The sequence below is a fragment of the Perca fluviatilis genome, chromosome 16, assembly GCF_010015445.1.
Source record: "Perca fluviatilis chromosome 16, GENO_Pfluv_1.0, whole genome shotgun sequence".
Lineage (NCBI taxonomy): Eukaryota > Metazoa > Chordata > Actinopteri > Perciformes > Percidae > Perca > Perca fluviatilis.
Genome location: NC_053127.1, coordinates 2704235 through 2724726, shown reverse-complemented (window position 1 = coordinate 2724726; position 20492 = coordinate 2704235). Strand labels below are relative to the sequence as shown.

The 20492-nt window shown below is 40.9% G+C and overlaps 1 pseudogene; it reads left to right on the top strand.

Annotated features, from left to right (window-relative positions):
* The first annotated feature begins 794 nt into the window (after positions 1-794).
* On the top strand, positions 795-1791 carry LOC120544377 (annotated as a pseudogene).
* Positions 1792-20492: the final 18701 nt, after the last annotated feature.

The following is a 20492-nucleotide window of genomic DNA, read 5'->3' as shown; positions in this document are numbered from 1 at the left end:
TGTAAATTGCTTAGCCAGAGTATCCCTCCATAATGGTTATTATATTGCCAGATTCCAGGACAATCCCACTTACAACTACGAATATATATTTATACTGGTATGCTTTCTAGTGACATTAATCCAAAAACAACCTATTCAGCCTGTACATGGTTAAAATTCTAAAGTGCAAAATAGTTCATGTTACAGCACAAATACAGTACTTTTATCCAGAGATAAGAAGAATCAAGTCTTACCTCTGAATTTCTCTTCAAAGTGCACCAGATTGATGTATTTAAATGTTAATATAGACAAAATGTTCTTACTGGGGAGCATGCCCATGGACCCCCTAGGGGGCTTGTGCTCCAGTGCAGCTCTAGGTCTTGTGATGCCCCTGGGGCAGTGTCCCCGTTTTAAGTTTTACAAAGCTAAAAACATTAGCTTTTTGGTGGTACCTACGCTTCTGAGCTGAAAATGTCCCTGGATTTTGTCTCAGAAATCTGGGCACCTTAGCATGAAGTGACCCAAATGTGTTTTCTGCCGCTGCTCTCAGTAATTGGATTAGCTTGTTTTTTTGCGTCATGAAACATCTAGTTTTGTCTCCTTCAATAACGATACTGTTTAATTACATATTCATGTCAAAATGCCATATGACAAGAATCCTGAGGATGTCAGCCTCCTAAAAAATTCTATATTTTTTTTTGAGGAGGTGCATTCCTTAAACATTCATACTACTTGGGAGAGCATAAAATTATTACGTTTTAAGCATACATGTGTTTTACTGTATCTGTTTCTTCACCAGATAAAACTCCCTGAGAATGGGGGACTGGAGTGCTCTGGGCCTTCTGCTGAACAAGGTCCAGGCCTACTCTCCGCCGTGGGGAAGGTCTGGCTGTCAGTCCTTTTCATCTTCAGGATCCTGGTCCTGAGCACTGCAGTTGAATCAGCCTGGGGAGATGAGCAGTCTGCGTTCAAATGTAACACACAGCAGCCTGGTTGTGAGAACGTCTGCTATGACAAATCTTTCCCCATCTCCCATGTCCGCTTCTGGGTCCTCCAGATCATCTTTGTGTCACGCCCACACTTCTCTACCTGGCTCATGTCTTCTACCTGAACAGGAAGGACCAGAAAAAGGAGGAGGAGCTTAAAGCCGTGCAAAATGGCCGGCGATGTCGACATCCCCCCGAAGAAAAGTGAAATGAAAAGCTAAAGTATGGCATCAAAAGAGCACGGCAAAGTGAGGATCGAAGGGGCCCTGCTCAGAACCTATATAACCAGCATTTTCTTCAAGTCTATGTTCGAGATGGGCTTCCTGGTCATCCAGTGGTACATTCCGGCTTCAGCCTTTCTGCAGTCTACATCTGTGAGAGGTCCCCATGCCCCCACAGGGTGGACTGTTTCCTGTCACGTCCCACAGAGAAGACAGTCTTCATCATCTTCATGCTGGTGGTGCCCGCTGGTGTCCCTGCTGCTCAAACGTCATCGAGCTTTTCTATGTGTTTTTTAAGAGGATCAAAGATCGTGCGAAGGGCAAGCAACCGCTAATCCTCTACCCTTGTGCAGGCACATTAAGCCCCACCCCTAAAGAGCTGTCCACCACCAATGGCGCCTACTATAACGGTTGTTGCTCCCCGACTGACCCGCTCTCACCCATGTCCCCCAGGATACAAACTGGCCATAGGGGAGCGTGGAACCGGCTCATGCCACAATTATTATAAGCAGGCCAAGGAGCAGAAATGGGCCAACTACTCCATAGAGCAAACCGGCCCAGCCAGAATGGCACATTCAGCACGACCTGATGACCTGGACGTGTAAGCCCTGGTTCCCTCCTCCTCTCACCTCTGTGTGGCTGCAGCCAGAGAATAAGGAAACTTACTCCGGATTCCACTAGATGCGAACTGCTGCGGACAGGCTCCGCTGCGTGTCTGCTGCTTGCTCCACCGTCTGAATGCCACAAACTCCCTCTCTAGGATGGAGAGTCCCTCTCTCAGTACCTTCACACTTGTGGAGAGTGTGGGACTACAGTGAGAAGAGGCGGTTGACCGCCTTCCGAAAAGCCCAGTCTGCTCTGATTTGTCTGTTGTGATTGGTCTACCCAATTCAAACAAGCCACTTGTCTCTCGCGCTCTCTCTCTCTCTATCTCTCTCTCTCTCTGTCTTTCTCTTAATGTATTCAATTCCAAGGGGCCCAACGTTTCAAAGACAATGTTCCCAAAGCTTCAGACAAAACACAATAAACAGTATAAAGATTAACACATGGATTGGATGGATTTATATGAATTATATGGATCTATTTGTATAGCAAATATAAAAGAAAAGTTATGAAGCAACAGCATTTTGTTTTGGTGATGTGTGTGTGTGTGTGTGTGATATGTTCATGGCTTTATTTTCCCATGTTTTGTGTCAAAGTGACTGATGGGAACAACCACTTTTGACATTGGTCCAGTATTAAGCGTAGAGTGTGTTCAGAGAAAACAAAATAAAAGTCCCTTTCCATAAAGAACCAGTTGGTTCAGACATTGCCGGCAACAGCCTCAGCTGATGTGTTCCTCATATCAATCATATCAAGTTTAATTGTGAAGAAACAAATTCCACAATTATTTTCCCACACTTGGCTGCTGCCACTCAGCAGTTAGGTGACTTTTCTAAGTATTTGATCTCAGTTCAATGGGGGGGAGAAGATGCAAAGTCACATTCTGTTCTCCACCTCCTTGACTGTTTCACATTCATCCGCTGATGGGTCTGAAATTCTGTTTCCTTATTCTTCTGGCTTTGTGCCAGCTTCCTCTACAGACACGTAATCAAGTGTTGTTTTGGGGATTAAGGAAACATTAAAAACAGTTGATTTAAAAAAACATGGCAACAATGTCTTTACAATGTCATTACAAACTTCAGTCTGGAATGTAGATGATATATATGAGGAACACATCAGGGGCCTTATGTTATAAAAGATTGCGCAGCTTTCATACCAGAAGATGGCGAGCGGCCCAAACGCGAAAAGTACCTACGCGCAGAAATATTCACATGTATAAAACCGTTCGTGCCGCCAGGTCCTGCGCACCTTTCCTTTATATATCACAATCAAGCGTGAAATTGAGCCGGTGAACGAGCCACCGACCGCCTTGTCTCCTCCCATTAATGAATATGGAAAATACTAATGCTCGTCGCCCGACGACGTCATTCTTTGTCCAATCACAACGGGTAATACACAAGCGGGGATAAGCAATAAAAGAACAACATGCATCTCAGTGTCAGTCCAAATTACGCATAATAAGCAGTTTGAACTCACTGATGTAATGCCATTTATTTTATTTATTAAGTGTTATTAAGGCGAGGAGACCCGACTCAGAGAAGGATCCGCTGCGCCCGCATGGATGAAATAATAAAATAGTAAATAGGATTACTGTAACAGAAATATGTGCAGAATTAAGACAGTCAAAGACGGCCCAGTGTTTGGTGGACCGGTGTACACCTTGTTCACTTTAAAGCCTACAAATCATCCACGGCATCAATTCACATCACATGAGTTTGCCCCCGACACAGCGTTTGTTCCTGGGGAGATGGATCCGTACGTCCGCCTCCTGTGCGCCATGGATGTCTGAGCCTCAGCAACTAAATACTCACAGACAATATTGCAATTTCCGTGCCAATCTTTTTGTTGCCAGTAAGATATTTCATCTATGGGAAATACAGAGGATGACTGAAAGTATTTTCTAAGTGGATTTATCATTCATTTCCAATCGTCATGTTTAACAGAAATTAAGTAGCCTGCTAACTGAACAGTTGTGTGAAAGATGTAAAACATTATCCACATAAATGATCAAACTTTTATGGAGTATCTGCGGATATAATTATGTTTTTCATAGACAATGTCGCAGACGTATGCCAGTAACTGTAGTGCAAACTTTTGTAATGTTTAGTGATTTTTGGCACTTTACAGTTAAAATAAGCCACGTTACAGAGCCAGAAAAGACTTTGTGGGCCGGGCCGCACATTCTCACGACGATATCAGCCTCCTCCCTAAACATTCATATTACTGTTTGAGGATGTCAGCATTCCGTAAACATTCATACTACTACTGTTTCTTCACCAGCTAAAACTCCCTGAGAATGGGGGACTGGAGTGTCAGACAGTCTTCATCATCTTCATGCTGGTGGTCTCGCTGGTGTACCTGATGCTCAACGTCATTGAGCTTTTCTATGTGTTTTTAAGAGGATCAAAGATCGTGCGAAGGGCAAGCAACCGTCCATCCTCTACCCTTGTACAGGCACATTAAGCCCCACCCTTAAAGAGCTGTCCACCACCAAGAACGCCTACTATAACAATTGTTCCTCCCCCACTGCCCCGCTCTCCAACCATGTCCCCCCAGGATACAAACTGGCCATAGGGAAGCAGGCCAAGGAGCAGAACTGGGCCAACTACTCCATAGAGCAAACTGGCTCTGAGGTGAGACAATGGTTTGACTGTTAATGATGTCCTCTTTTCAACTATGGCCATGCTAAAAGATACATTTAGAGGGGTGGCTTAACAGAGGTTTGGACTATATGATGTTTTGATGTTTAGATTTTAGGTTAGAAAGGCTGCGTGTACCTTTGAAACTGTGTTTCTCCATTTGCAAATGTAAATAAATACTCAAAGACCAAACTTTGATTTAATTCTCAAACAGTCCTTATTCTTTTGATTTTATCATGAATATACTACGCCGTGTTGCTTCACCGAATACTTCCACCACAAAGTCACTCCCCCTTTTCATCCCCCAATGGTATTACTGCTGAATTATGTCACAATACTTCCACCTAAGCTCCTGAGAGAGGAAAGTGATAAACATAAGGCCTTATTAGCTGTTTTTAACACCTGTATGATTACTCCGTGCACTGTTAAAAAAAGCTGTGCGTAGCTTATCAATGAAGCATTAACCAACAGGAAAAGTATAGTATAGTTGTTGTTACGTGGGGCAGCGAATTTGGACCCAAGCACGCAGAGAGGTAGGCAGGAGATAGTTTGAACTCAGGAATTTAATTCAACAAAAGGCGGCAGTACAAAGACTGGAAAACTCACAAAACCAAAACTGACAGGCAAAACACAGGCAGGAGAAAACCTGACACGCGCAGGAACAAACACAAGGCACAGAGAAGCAACACAAGACGATCTAACAAGAGACAACGGGAACACAGGGGCTAAATATATGAGGTATGGAGCAAACAAGGAACAGGTGGTGAAACACATTAGGGTAGGGCAATACACAAAGGCGGAAAACACAGGAAGTAAACTGGGCAGGACAGAAAACCAGACTATCAAAATAAAACAGGAAACAGGAAAAACAGACAGAAAACATGAAATCAACTGAACACAGAAACTTGGACGCAACATGAGACAACACCAGGGAGAACAGAGAACACAGGAGTCAACCGAAACCTACAAAATTCTGAATAACTAACAAAAACCGAGGCATACAGAAAACTACAAAGAAGCAACAGAAATGGAACAAAATACAGTGAAAAATGCTGAAACCATAACAGTACACCCCCTCAAAGGGGGGATACCAGACGACTCAGAAAAACAAAAAACAGAAACCAACCCAAGGAGGGCGACAGTATCCGGAGGAGGGAAAAAAGTCACTGGGGTACACGGAACACTGAGCACCGGGGGCACAGGGAACCATAGAGGGCCCAGAGAGGCCTGGAGGAAAACAGAGGGCCGGAGAGGCCTGGGGGAAAACAGAGGGTCACTGAGGACAGGGAACAGAGAGGCCACTAGAGACAGGGAACAGAGAGGCCACTAGGGACAGGGGACAGAGAGAGACCACTGCAACAGGGGGCGGCGAGGCAGAAACCTTCAGGCGGACGGCCGAAGGCAGGAATCCTTCAGGTGGCCGAACCCGCGCAACCATGACAGAGGTCGCCAGGCGTGCCGCAAGGACATGAGGGGCAGGAGTGGGTCCGACCACCGGCTGGGGCAAAATCTCTGGGAGGCAACGTCTTTGGGCGGGTCTCCAGAGGCGCCGGAGACCAGCAAAGTCTCAGGGGCGGTCTCAGGGGAAATGGACATAGCCAGTTCAGGGGGAGCTGGACAGCCGCCGGGATTCAGGGGCTGCCAGCCAGCCGGGGATCTGGAGAGCTGCTAGTCAGCCGGGGACCTGGGGGGCTGGACAACCTGGGAACTCTAGGAGGCTCGGGGGTGTCATGTAAACACCCGGGACGCAGGCGTGACGTGCATTCAAATATTGGCGCGTATGACGTAAATTTGCGCTGAGCCCGGCGGCAAGCACAACAAATATATTCGGAATAGGACAACTTAGCGGCAAAGCGCGAAGCATGCGCATACAATGAATGGGCCCTGATTCTGTTTTCCAGGTTGGTACTCGCTAAAATTACAAAACTGTTTCTTCCCAAAGTGCATGTGGTGTATTGAAGCTGTGAAGAGTTGGTTATGGAATTTTTGGATGTGTAAAGCCGAATTAAAAGCCACGTTTATAACCCGCGGAAACAGGTTTAGTAAACAATGATGCTAGCGGCCGGTATACAGTGTGTATTGGGGCTGCATGTGTGATTCTGGGTGCTGGTTTCCTCACTCCCTGGTAACGTTTTATTTCTGGTTTTTAAGGTATCCTGACATGCTATAAATGATTGTTAATGTTAAGAGAAGAGGGGTATGTTGTTTCAAACTTAAAGGGGAGTTTTTCCTAGAGTTATACAGAGGCAGTTAGGTGTCTGGTCTGTGTTTTAAAATGTAAAATAAGTTGAACAGTTTTCCCTATGTGTAGAATGATTCATGTTTTGACTTTAAAGTCATTTAAATATTCAGTTACAGCCAAAGAAGGTTTATGATCCACCTTATTACATTAGGATGATGGAGGATTTCTGGAGTTAAAAGGAAAACAAATACATATCTATATAGATTAAAACATGATTTATCCTTTTGATATTATTGCACTTTAAAGAGTGATATTTATTTTTGTAAAGATGATTATTTCTGTAAATGTGAGGGTGAAACATGTTGTCCACTGATATGTAGAGAGTAGAAAACGTACTAAGGTGTTTAAGTTGAAATTAACAAATGGACACTGAAACTGAAACATATTTACACTAAGAAAATGTATTGTTTTATGCCATGATTTGAGAAATTTGTAATAAACAGACGGAATTTGTAGATGAAGATTGCCATTTGCTCTTTCATTCACTGACACTGTGATTCTGTTTTATTATTTATTTATTATTTTTTTATCATTTTTTTTTATTTAATGTTTATTTGGCAGGGACAAATGCATAGAACATTGCTTTATAAAGAATACAAAGTAGATGCCCGCATACAGGTTTATAGCCATGACTAATTTGCAACCTCTGTCGCTGTTTAGGCTTTTAAAATTAAAATACATACAATAAATACATCCCATACATGAAATAAAATGAACTTAAATGAATGTAAAAATCACTATAAAACAGAGTTTAGACACATTTAACAATACAAGAACACAAAAGTATGCTATGCATGCTAACATATGCAACATTATGTTTGTATGAATTGTCTTATATCTTGTATAGTCAGTGTTCACAGAGTTGTTTCAGTTTCAGCCACTGCTTTAAATGTGTATTAAAAACCTTGAGTTTGGTCAATGTTTTAATTTCTAATGGTAAAGCGTTCCACAATTTTATGCCTCTTACTGAAAATGATGTCTGACCAAATGTTGTTCCTACGTTTTGCCGCTATACAGTTACCACTTATTGTGCCTCTAGTTCTTATTCCGCTCTTTTGTTTCACTACTAGTTGACAAAATATTTCTGGTGCAAGGTTATTCACACGCTTCAATTAATTTTACAAAAGAATAATTTACAAAACTATCAAAACTCAATATATTATGCTTCCTAAAAAAGCAGGGGTGCCATTTTACAGGTTTCTGGTCCATTACTTTTTAATGCCTGTTTATATAATGACCTAATGGGTGTAATTGTTGTTTGATTGGCCTGACCCCAAACAGTAATGCAGTACGATAAATGAGAAAATATCATAGAATGCATAAACTGCTGTGCTGCCTTAATGGGTATATATTGTCTTATTAATGGGAAGCAATTTAAATTTGTCTTGACAGTTCTTCACAGTCTCTTTACATGACTATCAACCTTAAGATGAGAATCTAAAGTAACCCATAAAAACTTAAATTCACATACCTCATCTATCTCCTTCTCATCAATCTTTATTCTAAAATGATCATTGACCTTTTTTTTTTTAATTGAAAAGCACAGACTATTTTATCATAGTTCAGGGTCAGATGATTATTTTGAAGCCACTGTGATACACCATCCAGTTCTTTTGAAAACATCTCAGCTGCAATCTGAGTGTTTTTTGCTGAGACATATATAATTGTGTCATCTGCATACATTTGGCATTTAACCTTTTGCAACTGTCTGGAAGGTCATTTATATATAAACTAAAAAGCAAAGGGCCTAAAATTGAACCTTGTGGAATTCCATTCGACAAGTTTGGATAGATGACTGAGTGGAATTAATTTGAACACACTGCTGCCTGTGTTCGAGATATGATCTAAACCAAGTTATTGCATCATGTGACAAGTCACAATTTTCTAACTTATTTAAAAGAATTTCATGGTTCACAGTATCAAAGGCTTTTTCAAGTCCAGAAATACTGCTCCCACTACATTACCTTCATCTAATGACTGTTTTATCATTTCAGTGAGGTAACAGTTTGCCAACTCTGTTGAGTACCGTGGTCTAAAGCCAAATTGTTTGGCATGTAGAACATGATTACTTTCAAGATAATCAACAAGTTGTTTGGCAACTGTTTTTTCAAGAATCTTTGAGAGTGCAGGTAAAATTGAAATTGGTCTATAATTCGAGACCAGGTCAAATGCTCCAGACTTAAAGACTGGAGTTATAATAGCCGTTTTCCATTGCTAAGGAAATTCATTTGCTCTAATGGATAAGTTTACTACATGTGTAACTGGCATTAACAGGAGAGAACTGTGTTTTTTTATAAAAGGGTATCCAAGCCAAAGCTATCCTTGGCCTTAGATTGCGTCGAACTGTTTAAAAACTTCAGCATTTTCACTCTGGTCTACCTCTTTATACAAAAAGATGTTGTTTGGTTTCTCAGTATGTGTTTTAATTGTACCGGTTGAAAATTGTCAACCAATTCCTCAGCTGATTGGATAAAGAATCTATTAAATTGGTTTGCAATTTCAGTCCTTTCATTACTGTGATTTCCATTTATATTTAATTCCGCTATTCATTTTTGTTGCTTAGGCACACGATTAGTTAAAATATTAAGGTGTTTACAAAGTTCTGAACTTCCCTCCTGATTCAGCCATCAATTTCATGAAGTAGTTTGTTTTTGCTTTGCGTAGCTCCCTAACTACTTTATTTCTTAATCCTTAAAAAACTAATATATCTGTGTTAGTTTTTGTTAGTAATGAATGTTTGAGTGCAAAGTCTCTTTTTTTATCAGCTGGAGAATATCCTTATTCAACCATGGTAAAGCCCTTCTACGTTGTGGATACTTCTTCAACTCTCCCTCACTTACTGGTTTTGCAACGAAGTCCAGCTTTTGTTGTTTGGATGGTGTGGGGGGCCTCCTGCTCTCTGCTTCGCTCCACCTGCTGGGACTTGCTCTGTAGGTTTGACTGCAGTGCGCGACTCTAAATGGTTCTTCATATTTGACGTAGTGTTTTTGTAGCTAGATAGCACTTTGTCGCCACCAGCACAGAGTGTACAACAAACCTTAATACTGCCGTCTTTAGCTGGCACAAAATCTAAAAAGTGACTGGATTTCCTCCCTCCATTGTCGTTTACGTTTGTGTCGCCAGTGGTACACGTGAACTGTCCTCATTCTGAAAACGTGACTTGTCGCACGTGACTTCACTCCCCAAGACGAAGAAGAAAGCAAAAATATATATTTTTACTAAGGAAAATGACAAATAGCAACACACAGTGACTTGGATAAGTAACTTTAATCTGATTACTGGTTTGGAAATAGTAAAGCGTTAGATTACTCATTACTGAAAAAAGTGCTCAGATTAGAGACAAATTACGTTACGTGGCATCACTGCTCGACACACGCTAGCGGAGAAAGCTCTGCGTGGAGCCTCAAAAACCACCGCTGGCTAAACAATTTAAAAATGCCGTCTGTCGCTAGCAATGCAGTGATCAGTGACGATTCTTTCCGACCAATTAGCAGCCTCGCAGGGTTTCACGTCACCTTCGGCTCGCCTCAGCTCGCTTGGAACCTCGACTGAGGAGGTACTAAAAAGTATCTGTTAGCAGGTACCAGGGACTTTTTTGTAATGGAAAACCAAAAAGGCGAGTAGAGTAGAGTTGAGGCGAGGCAAGTAGGTACCATGTAATGGAAAAGCACCACAACATGTTCACTTCATCACAACTTATTCTGTAAAGCTGTTTCCATCTCACATTTTACACATTAACTCTTTTTCGAAAAGGCAAAAACCACCTGCAAGCAAGTGCAATTTTGTTTTTGGAATTTTTTCTCGCATTTTGGTCGTTTGTCATCAACATTTTCTAATAGGTACAGGTCTACCTGTTGCTTACCAATGCCCAATAGGGGTTTCTTTTAACCAACTTTCCCAAAAATAACATGGATGGTTCCATGTGCTAATTGATGATCACTACTTAATGACGATCTCTGATAATCCATAAACATATGTTCCTCTGATCTTGACTATTAGATTCGATAATTCATAATATCTGCTTACAATTTAACACTATCTAATAAAATATTATTCTGTACAAAATATTACAGCATTGTGGGGTCGGTCAAATATGTATTCTTCCAACTTCATTTTGATGAGCCCCGAAAACAACGCCTCTGATTGGTCAAAAACGAAAAGAGCATGGGAAAGCTAAAACTGGTTTAGCATAACAGCTAATGACAAAAAAAAATGTCTTTGCTAGCCAATAACTAATCGAGAAAGCTAACCACTTACCATGTTTTATAACAGTTAATATTTCTCATTCATGTTTTGATAAAATATTTTAGAGTGTGGCACTAGGGCGGGGTACCAAACGTCGATACTTTTATGGTATCGAAAAATTATTTATCTTCGGTGCCAAATTTCGGGTTCCAAAAGCGTCCCCCGCGCCGGAGCACAAGCTTATCTGTCCCCTCTGCATGTTAACAAAGAGGGGAGCTCCGGACCCACACACACACACACACACACACACACACACACACACAGATAGACACACACACACACACGACGGAGGTGCAGACAGAGTAAACTGTCTGCAGTTGAAGTCACAGAGAGTCACGGTTGGTTTCAAGTGTGGTTCCAGCTTTTAAAACTTCAAGCAGACAGCGTTTGCTGGGATATGATATTAATGGCGAGCGAAGCGTCACGGTGCTGTTGACGTTATACTTTAGACAAAAAGGCACAACAGTGGTTTCTCTGCCCTAATGACTGACTGACAGGCTGAGCTTGTAAGGCAAGGCACTTTTATTAATGTTACTATGAGTGAGCATAATAGTTTTACCAGAATTTTTTCATTTTGATAACTGTTTTGATTCACAATTAAGGTGGAAAATAAAAGCTTTGTGTTTAATGTATGTTTGTTATATAAAGCTATGAAACAACATCATTTTGTTTTGGGGATGTGTGTGTGTGTTATGTTCATCGCTTTATTTTCCCATGTTTTTGTGTGACTGATGGGAATAACAATCTTTGACATTGGTCCTATTAAGCGTAAAGAGGAACACCCTCACCTGATGTGGTCCTCATATCAATCATGTCAAGTTTAATTTTGTAGAAACAAATTCCACAATTATTTTCCCATCCCTCATAGACTCTGGCTGCCGCCACTCAGCAGTTAGGTGACTTTTCTAAGCATTTGATCTCGGTCCAATGGAGGCGAGAGACGCTGCAAAGTCACATTCTGTTCTCCACCTGCTTGACTGTTTCACATTCATCTGCTGAGGGGTCTGAAATTCTGTTTTCTTGTACTTCTGGCTCTGTGGCCGCTTCCTCTTACAGGCACTTACAGTTTTTTCCAACTGCTTACAGACGTTTTCAAAACTATGTCTCCTTTTTTCAAAACTCTACACACAATTCCCCAAAACTGCACACACAAAATGCAAAATGCCTCACATCTCCTTCAAAATGAAACACTGCATTCAAAATACCATCAAACACATCTAAAAAATGAAGCATTTGCATCAAATGGCAAACACTTTTCTCATAATAGTAAATTTTTGGATATACCATGTACACACTGTTGTTCTAAATCTAAAGCTCTTTTGTCTTTCATAGGCTTATATCTACAATGTTCTAGAGAGAAAGTAGTCTGCTGAAAGTGGTTGAAAAGTGCACTGTAAAAAACAATGTAATGTTACAGTAAAACAGAAAATATGTATTGGGCAAAACATTACGTCTGTAAGAGTAGCCCAGTGTTGTATACAGTAGCATGACACAAGAAAAAAAAGTATAAACATATGTAAACTAAAGGTATCATTTTTAGAATAAAGAATATGTGTGTGTGTGTGTGTGTGTGTGTGTGTGTGTGTGTGTGTGTGTTGTGAGTGTTTGTGCGTGCTTGTGTGGGGGGGGGGGACAGAATTGTATGCACTTTGATTGATTTGTAATGCTGAAATAGTCATTAGATAGTTGCATGCAGTATGGACGCCACTGTAAAGCTACTCAAGATGGGCTTCTCTCCCTGATCTCATCAGAAATGGCTCTCCTTCTTACTCTTCTTCCCTCCTCCTCCTCCTCGTTGTTATCCCCTGTCTCTCCCTCCTCCTCCTCTTGCTCTCTGTCTATTGTTGGCATCCATTGTTCCAAACAGGTAATCTGACCTTTGGCCTCTGTATAGGCCTATACTAAAGCAATGATTGGTTAGTGTTCAGTTATGACATAATGTGTTTGCACATAGTGAGGAGTGTGTGTGTGTGCCCTGGTAAATAAGTGTAGCATTTTGATTGGTTGTGTTTAGAAATGGATAGCAAGTCACTTCTTGTTAGATTTTTGTGTCTTAGGTAGAGAATTGTGTTTAATGTTTTGAAAATAAGTGTTTTATGCAATTGAAAACTGAGTGAAAGGCTGAGAAATAGCTTATGGTTTTGGAGATTTGCTGTGTAGTTTTGCACTTTGAGTGAGAGGTTTCAAAAAATCGTGTGACATGAAAAGATTTTGTGTGTAAGCAGTTGGAAAAAACTGTAATCAATCACTGCTTCATGAGATGTATAGTAACTTACTTTTGTTTTCTTTGGAAACTCTTTACGCTTACCATAATTCCTCAAATAAAAACGGGGCCTTTATTTACCTGAACTGCAGAAGGTAACAGGCTTGTATTTGAAGCAGTCTTTTGTTAGAGGCAGGCCTTTATTTCTAATTCCATCTGTTTGATAAGTATAATTGTTTTAAATGAACTGTTTTAAATGAAAAGCCACAAAATGTTCCAGTGGACAGAGATAATTATTTTTTTAAGAAACATTTGCAAAAATTTCACCACATACAACAACTGCCAGAAGGGCAAGAAAGCAATTTGGGTCAGAATAAAGCAAACACCACCACTGTGTCAGTTTGAACCCTGTAAATGTACCAGGTATTTATTTCAAATACAGGTACTACAGTATTACTGGTAGATTATGGACAGAAAAATTTGGCCCGATCGGGACTCCAGTCTGTGTGTGTGTGTGTGTGTGTGTGTTGTTTTTGTGGGTGTTTATGTTTGTGTGTGTGTGTGTGTGTCCCTTTCCATAAAGAACCAGATGGTTCAGTGTTGTCGTGCGACAGCATCACCTGATGTGTTCCTCATATCAATCATATGAAGTTTAATTAGTAAAAACAAATTCCAGAGCTAATCTCCCACTCTTCTCAGCCTCTGGCGCTGCCAATCAGCAGTTAGGTGACTTTTCTTAGAGTTTGATCTCGGTCCAATGGGGCGCAGTGAAGCTGTAAAGTCACATTCAGTTCTCCACCTGCTTTGTCTAACAGAAGGGTGTAACTTTGGGTTTTAACATTGAGATCTCCAACTATGTAGAGAGGTCCCGGAACATGTCTGTCCATATGGACTGTTTCACATTCATCTGCTGATGGGTCTGGAATTCTGTTTCCCTTATACTTCTGGCTCTGTTCCAGCTTCTTCTTACAAACACTTAATCAAGTTTTGTTATGTGTTTTGGGGAATGAGGAAACATTAAAACAGTTGACTTAAAAACACAACAACAATGTCCTTACACAATGTCATGACAACCTTCAGTCTGAATGTATGTGGGGCAGATGAATGTCTTTGTAAGCTGATATAAAATTCACCTCTTTTGATTAATTCTATTGAATTGGTATATTCAGATTCATGACAAATTATTATTCCTCCTGATGCTCTCCCAGAGTGACTCCTTTTAATTATGTGAATGGGTCAATAATTTCTCTGTAGCCTATTGGACAACCAATCTTCCAGTGGAAGAACCTTTACACCATGTTTTTCTGGAGGACAACAATAGTCATGTTTCCATCAACGGATTTTTAATTATCGCATTAGGATATGTTGAAGGCAAAATTCGAAAAAAACTTCCAGGAAATTACACACACACACACCCATGCACACACACGCATGCGCACAAATTCACTCACCCACACACACACACACACACACAAAAACACACACACACAGACCGAAATAGAGGGATCAAAGTGTTCTTTTGATTCATGGTTGGTGGTCAATATAGTGGGTACATTATAAAAAGTTGAAAAGCTAAAAAGAAAAACTCAGTGAGTTGTAGGCCAGAATGAAGCCTGGAGGCTGAAATGAGTGTCATCAGAGATGACACAACTAACCTTTTGGATAAAAGCGTATGGACTTTCTTTACAGAAATATTGTACTTTTTACTTTACAGTTTTTCCAACTGCTTACACACGTTTTCAAAACTATGTCTCCTTTTTTTCAAAACTCTACAGACAATTCCTAAAACTGCACACACAAAATGCTAAATGCCTCACACCTTCAAAATTAAACACTGCATTCAAAATACCATAAACACATCTCAAAATGAAGCATTTGCATAAAATGGCAAACACTGTTTTCATAATAGGTAGTTTTCGGATATACCATGTACACACTGTTCTAAATCTGAAGCTCTTCTGTCTTTCATAGGTTTATATCTACATTTACAATGTTCTAGAGAAAAACGTGTGTTGTGGAGGGTGGTTGATATGTGAAAAATAAAATAATTTTTTTTTTTAAAAAAAAAAAAAAAAATTTTTTTAAAAAATATATTTTTTAAAGTAGATTAGTGTGGTTTTTTTTTTGTGGTATGAATAAAGAAAACAACACTACAAACATATGTAAACCAAAGGTATCATTTTTAGAACAAAGAATACGCGTGCTGTGCTTTCGTTGTGTGTGGTGGAGTGTGTGGGGGGTTATGCACAAACAAAGGCTGATTGATTTCATAATGCTGAAATAGTCCTTAGATAGTTGCATGCAGTATGGACACCACTGTAAAGCTACTCAAGATGGGCTTCTGTCATTGGTCAATCCATGGTTGATCACATGATGAATACAGTTTTTTCTCTATTGTTTACACACAATTACTGCTACTTGAGACACAATGAGCACAACATGTAACTTATGCACCAACCCCTTAACCAATTCTGCTAAACTACAAGCACAATTCCTGCTTTACACTCAAATTGCAGTTCTAAAACACACTTTTTCAAAACACTACACACAATTTCTTTGCATTTGGCACAATTTTCATGCAGAAAATCTCTTGTTTTTCACAAGAAACACACTGACATTCAAATATGAACACTGACTCATCACATGGGAAAACACCCATCACACAGTTTTACAATTAGCAATCAGAGCTTTAGCATAAAAGGGCAACAGGTGAGCTCTTCTGTTTTGGAGCAATGGATGCCAACATTGGAAACAGAGGCAGAGCCAGAGGGTGAGAGTAAAGGGGAGGAGGGCGGGGAGGGACTCATTCCACCAGATCAGGTAGATGGCCCAGAGCAGCTCAGGTGCGTTGTCATTTCATTTCAATTCAATTTTATTTATAGTATCAAATCATAACATAAGTTATCTCGAGACACTTTACAGATAGAGTAGGTCTAGACCACACTCTATATTTTACAAAGACCCAACAATTCCAACAATTCCAGTAATTCCCTCAAGAGCAAGCAGTGCGACAGTGGCGAGGAAAAACTCCCTCTTGGGAAGAAACCTGGGACAGACCCAGGCTCTTGGTAGGCGGTGTCTAGCGAGGCGGTTGGGGGTGTGATGAACAGTGGCGATAGTAGTCACATTAATAATGGAACAGTGACTGGATGTAGCGGGAAGCTGCAGGGTTCAGCAGGACGCAGCATGACATTGCAGGGCATCGCTGAGCTCAGCAGGGAGTGCAGCAGGACCACGGCGACAGCTGCAACCAGGGTCTTGGTGCAAACGTTCTCCAAGGAAATACGCTGGGGGAAAAAAAGCATAAGGACTCCGGGGAGTAAACTCCCCAGAAGCTAGGATTAGTAACAAGCATTTCTGGGACGGGCTGCACACAAATAGTAATAGTAATAGTAACAGTAATAGAAACAGTAATAGAAAGGGAGAAGAGAGAGCAGCTCAGTGTGTCAAAGGAAGGAAGTCCCCCGGCAGTCTAGGACTATAACAGCGTAACTATAACAGGTAACTAAGAGAGACAGGTCATAAGGAGAGGTAGCTTTTTCGGGCTTAGAACTCTCCCCTGCGGATCTGGCTTGGCTGGCCTGCCTCCCTCTACTTTGTTATGTATTATAAATCTAACAATTATGAAGAGAAGCAGTTGGGCCAGTTAGGTGAACACTGCAACTCCTCACTCCCCTAACTATAAGCTTTATCAAATAGGAGAGTTTTAAGTTCATTCTTGAATGAGGTGACAGTTTCTGCCCCCGAACCCAGATCGGGAGCTGGTTCCATAGGAGAGGAGCCTGATAACTGAAGGCTCTAGCTCCCATTCTACTTTTAGAGACTCTAGGTACCACCAGTAACTCTGCATTCTGGGGAGCGCAGTGCTCTAGTAGGACAATAGGGTATTAGGAGCTCTTCTAGATATGATGGTGCTAGACCATTTAGAGCTTTGTAGGTCAAGAGAAGGACTTTAAACTCAATCCTGGATTCAACAGGAAGCCAATGCAGAGAAGCCAATACAGGAGAAATATGATCTCTTTTCTTAGTTCTTGTGAGAACCGCGCTGCAGCATTCTGGATCAGCAGGAGAGTCTTAAGAGACTTATTTGAGCAACCTGACAGTAGGGAATTACAATAGTCCAACCTGGAAGTAACAAATGCATGGACTAGTTTTTCAAGCGTCGTTTTGAGACAGGATATTCCTAATTTTGGCAATGTTACGAAGATGAAAAAAGGCTGTTCTTGAGGTTTGTTTTAGATTGGCATTAAAGGATATATCCTGATCAAAGATAACTCCTAAATTTCTAACAGTGTGTGCTTGAGTGGGGCCGCGGCACAGCACAATCCAGAGAAATCATTTTTTTATTATAAAGAGAGGGTCCGGTGGCTATATCTCTAGATAATGAAGTTCCGGGGGTGTGGGGCCCGACAACAATAACTTCAGTTTTGTTAGGGTTTAACATCAGAAAATTATAGGTCATCCAGGATTTTATATCCTTAATGCACTCTTGAAATTTTGCTAGCTGACTGGTGTTCTCTGGTTTGATTGACAAGTATAATTGGGTGTCATCCGCATAACAGTGAAAGTTAATTGAGTGTTTTCTAATAATATTGCCTAGAGGAAGCATATATAAGGAGAATAGAATTGGTCCAAGCACTGAGCCTTGAGGAACCCCATGGCTAACTTTAAGCCGTACTTGGAGGATTTATCATTAACATTCACAAATTGAGATCGATCAGAGAAATAGGACCTAAACCAACTCAGAGCAATTCCTTTAATGCCAACCAAGTGTTCCAATCTCTGTAACATGGTTGAATGGTCAATTGTGTCAAATGCAGCACTAAGATCTAGTAAAACAAGAATGGAGACAAGACCTTTGTCTGCAGCAGTTAAAAGGTCGTTAGTAATTTTCACCAGTGCCGTCTCTGTGCTATGATTCTTTCTAAATCCTGATTGAAAGTCATCAAATAAACTGTTGCTATGTAGAAAATCACATAACTGATTAGCAACCACCTTCTCAAGGATCTTGGATAGAAAAGGAAGGTTAGATATAGGTCTATAGTTTGCTAAGACCTCAGGATCCAGGGTGGGTTTTTTTCAGAAGAGGTTTTATCACAGCTACTTTAAATGACTGTGGTACATAACCTGTTAATAGAGACATATTGATCATATCTAGTAATGAGGTGTTAACCACAGGTAATGCTTCTTTGAGTAGTCTCGTTGGGATGGGGTCCAAGAGACAGGTAGATGGCTTAGCTGAGGATATCTTTAACAATAATTGTTGAAGATCTATAGGATAAAAGCAGTCTAAGTATATGTCGAGACTAGTCTTTATTTCTAACGACTCACGTTTAAAGGTGAACCGTTAGAAGTTGAGTGTAAAAGGTGATGAATTTTATCTCTAATTGTTGTAATTTTATCATTGAAGAAGCTCATGAAGTCATCACTACTCAGAGCTAGAGGAATAGATGGCTCAGTAGAGCTGTGGCTATCTGTCAGCCTGGCGACAGTGCTGAAAAAAAAAAACTTGGGTTGTTCTTGTTTTCTTCTATCAGTGATGAGTAATAGTCTGATCTGGCCTTTCTTAGGGCCTTCCTATAGGTTTTGAGACTTTCTTGCCAATCCAAACGAGATTCTTCCACCTTGGTGGAACGCCACTTACATTCGAGGTTTCGCGAAATTTGTTTTAATTTGCGGTTTGGGAGTTATACCAAGGTGCTAGTTTCCTTTGCTTCATCATCTTCTTTTTCAGGGGGCGGGAGTCTAAAGGTTAGGTCCGTAGGCATGTCGTAACACAGATCTACAAATGCATCAATTTGAGAGGGACTGAGGTTAACATACAGGTCCTCTGTTATGTTAAGGCATGACATAGAGTCGAATGCTGTTGGAATATCTTCTTTAAATTTAGCTATAGCACTGTCAGATAAGCATCTGGTGTAGGAGCTTTTATCTAATTTAATATAATCAGGTAGTAAGAATTCGAAAGTGATTAAAGAATGATCTGATAATATCTCTTCGATTCGCGAAAATATTATTAAATCCTCCAATTTCAATACCATATGCCAGCACAAGGTCGGGGTGTGGTTAAAACAGTGCGTCGCCTTGTGCACACTCTGACTGAAACCGATTGAATCCAGTAATGAGTTGAAAGCAGTACTAAGGCTGTCATTGTCAACGTCCACATGGATATTAAAATCACCTACAAGAAGTACTTGGTCTGATTTAAGGACTAAACATGATAAAATCTCTGAGAATTCAGATAAAAATTCAGAATACGGACCTGGAGCCCTGTAAATAACAACGAATATAATTGGCTGTAATGTTTTCCATTTTGGATGTTGAAGATTAAGAACAAGACTTTCAAATGAGTTATAATGTAATTTAGGTTTAGGAGTAATTAGCAGGCTTGCATCAAAGATGGCTGCAATCCCCCCTCCTCGGCCTGAGCCTCTAGGAATTTGAGTATTTAATATGGCTGGGAGGAGTGGCTTCATTTAGACTAACATAGTCTTCATGGCCCAGCCAGGTTTCAGTAAGACAAAATAAATCAATTTTATTGTCTGATATCAACTCGTTTACCAGTACTGCTTTAGAAGACAGAGATCTAATATTTAATAGTCCACATCTAATGTTCCTATTTTGTTCTATTGCAGTAGTTATTAATTCCAATTAGGTTGTTAAGTTATAGCATCTTTGTTTTACCTTTGATTTAACCGATCTGGAGCCGGGGACAGACACCCGTGCTTATTAGACTATGAGTGGGCGACTGCTCCAACGGAAGCACAGAGGGGCGCGTAGTACTGCACCTCTGATTACTAATATCAAACTTGGGTTGTCATGGTTTACGTCTGATAAACTCGTTCAGATTTTTTGATATGAGAGCGGCACCGTCCCAGGTGGGATGAATGCCGTCTCTCTCAATCGAGCCCAGGCTTTCCCCAGAACGCCCTCCAGTTATTCACATAGCCCACATCATTAGCTGGGCACCACCCGACAACCAGCGGTGGAAGGATGACGTACGGCTGTACATTTCATCATTGGTCAGGTTTGGCAGGGGTCCAGAGAAAACTACTGAGTCCGACATTGTCTTCGCGTATGCACAAAGTGACTCAACATTCATTTTAGTGATCTCCCGATTACGACCATTACCACCACGTGAAGTATGATCTTACTGTATTTACGGTTTCTTTTGCCAGCAGCTTTAGATGGGTTTCTATATCGCCGCTCCAGCCCGGGCTCGAGGCATATGACCGTAGGTAGGCCTACTACTGGGGCACCCGGGGCCGCTGGCTTCACATATCGCAGTATAGAGCTCCCAATAACCAGAACTGGCTTCTCAGCGGGTGTATCGCTGAGTAGGAGAACCTGTTAGAGAGGCGAAGACGCTCCGGT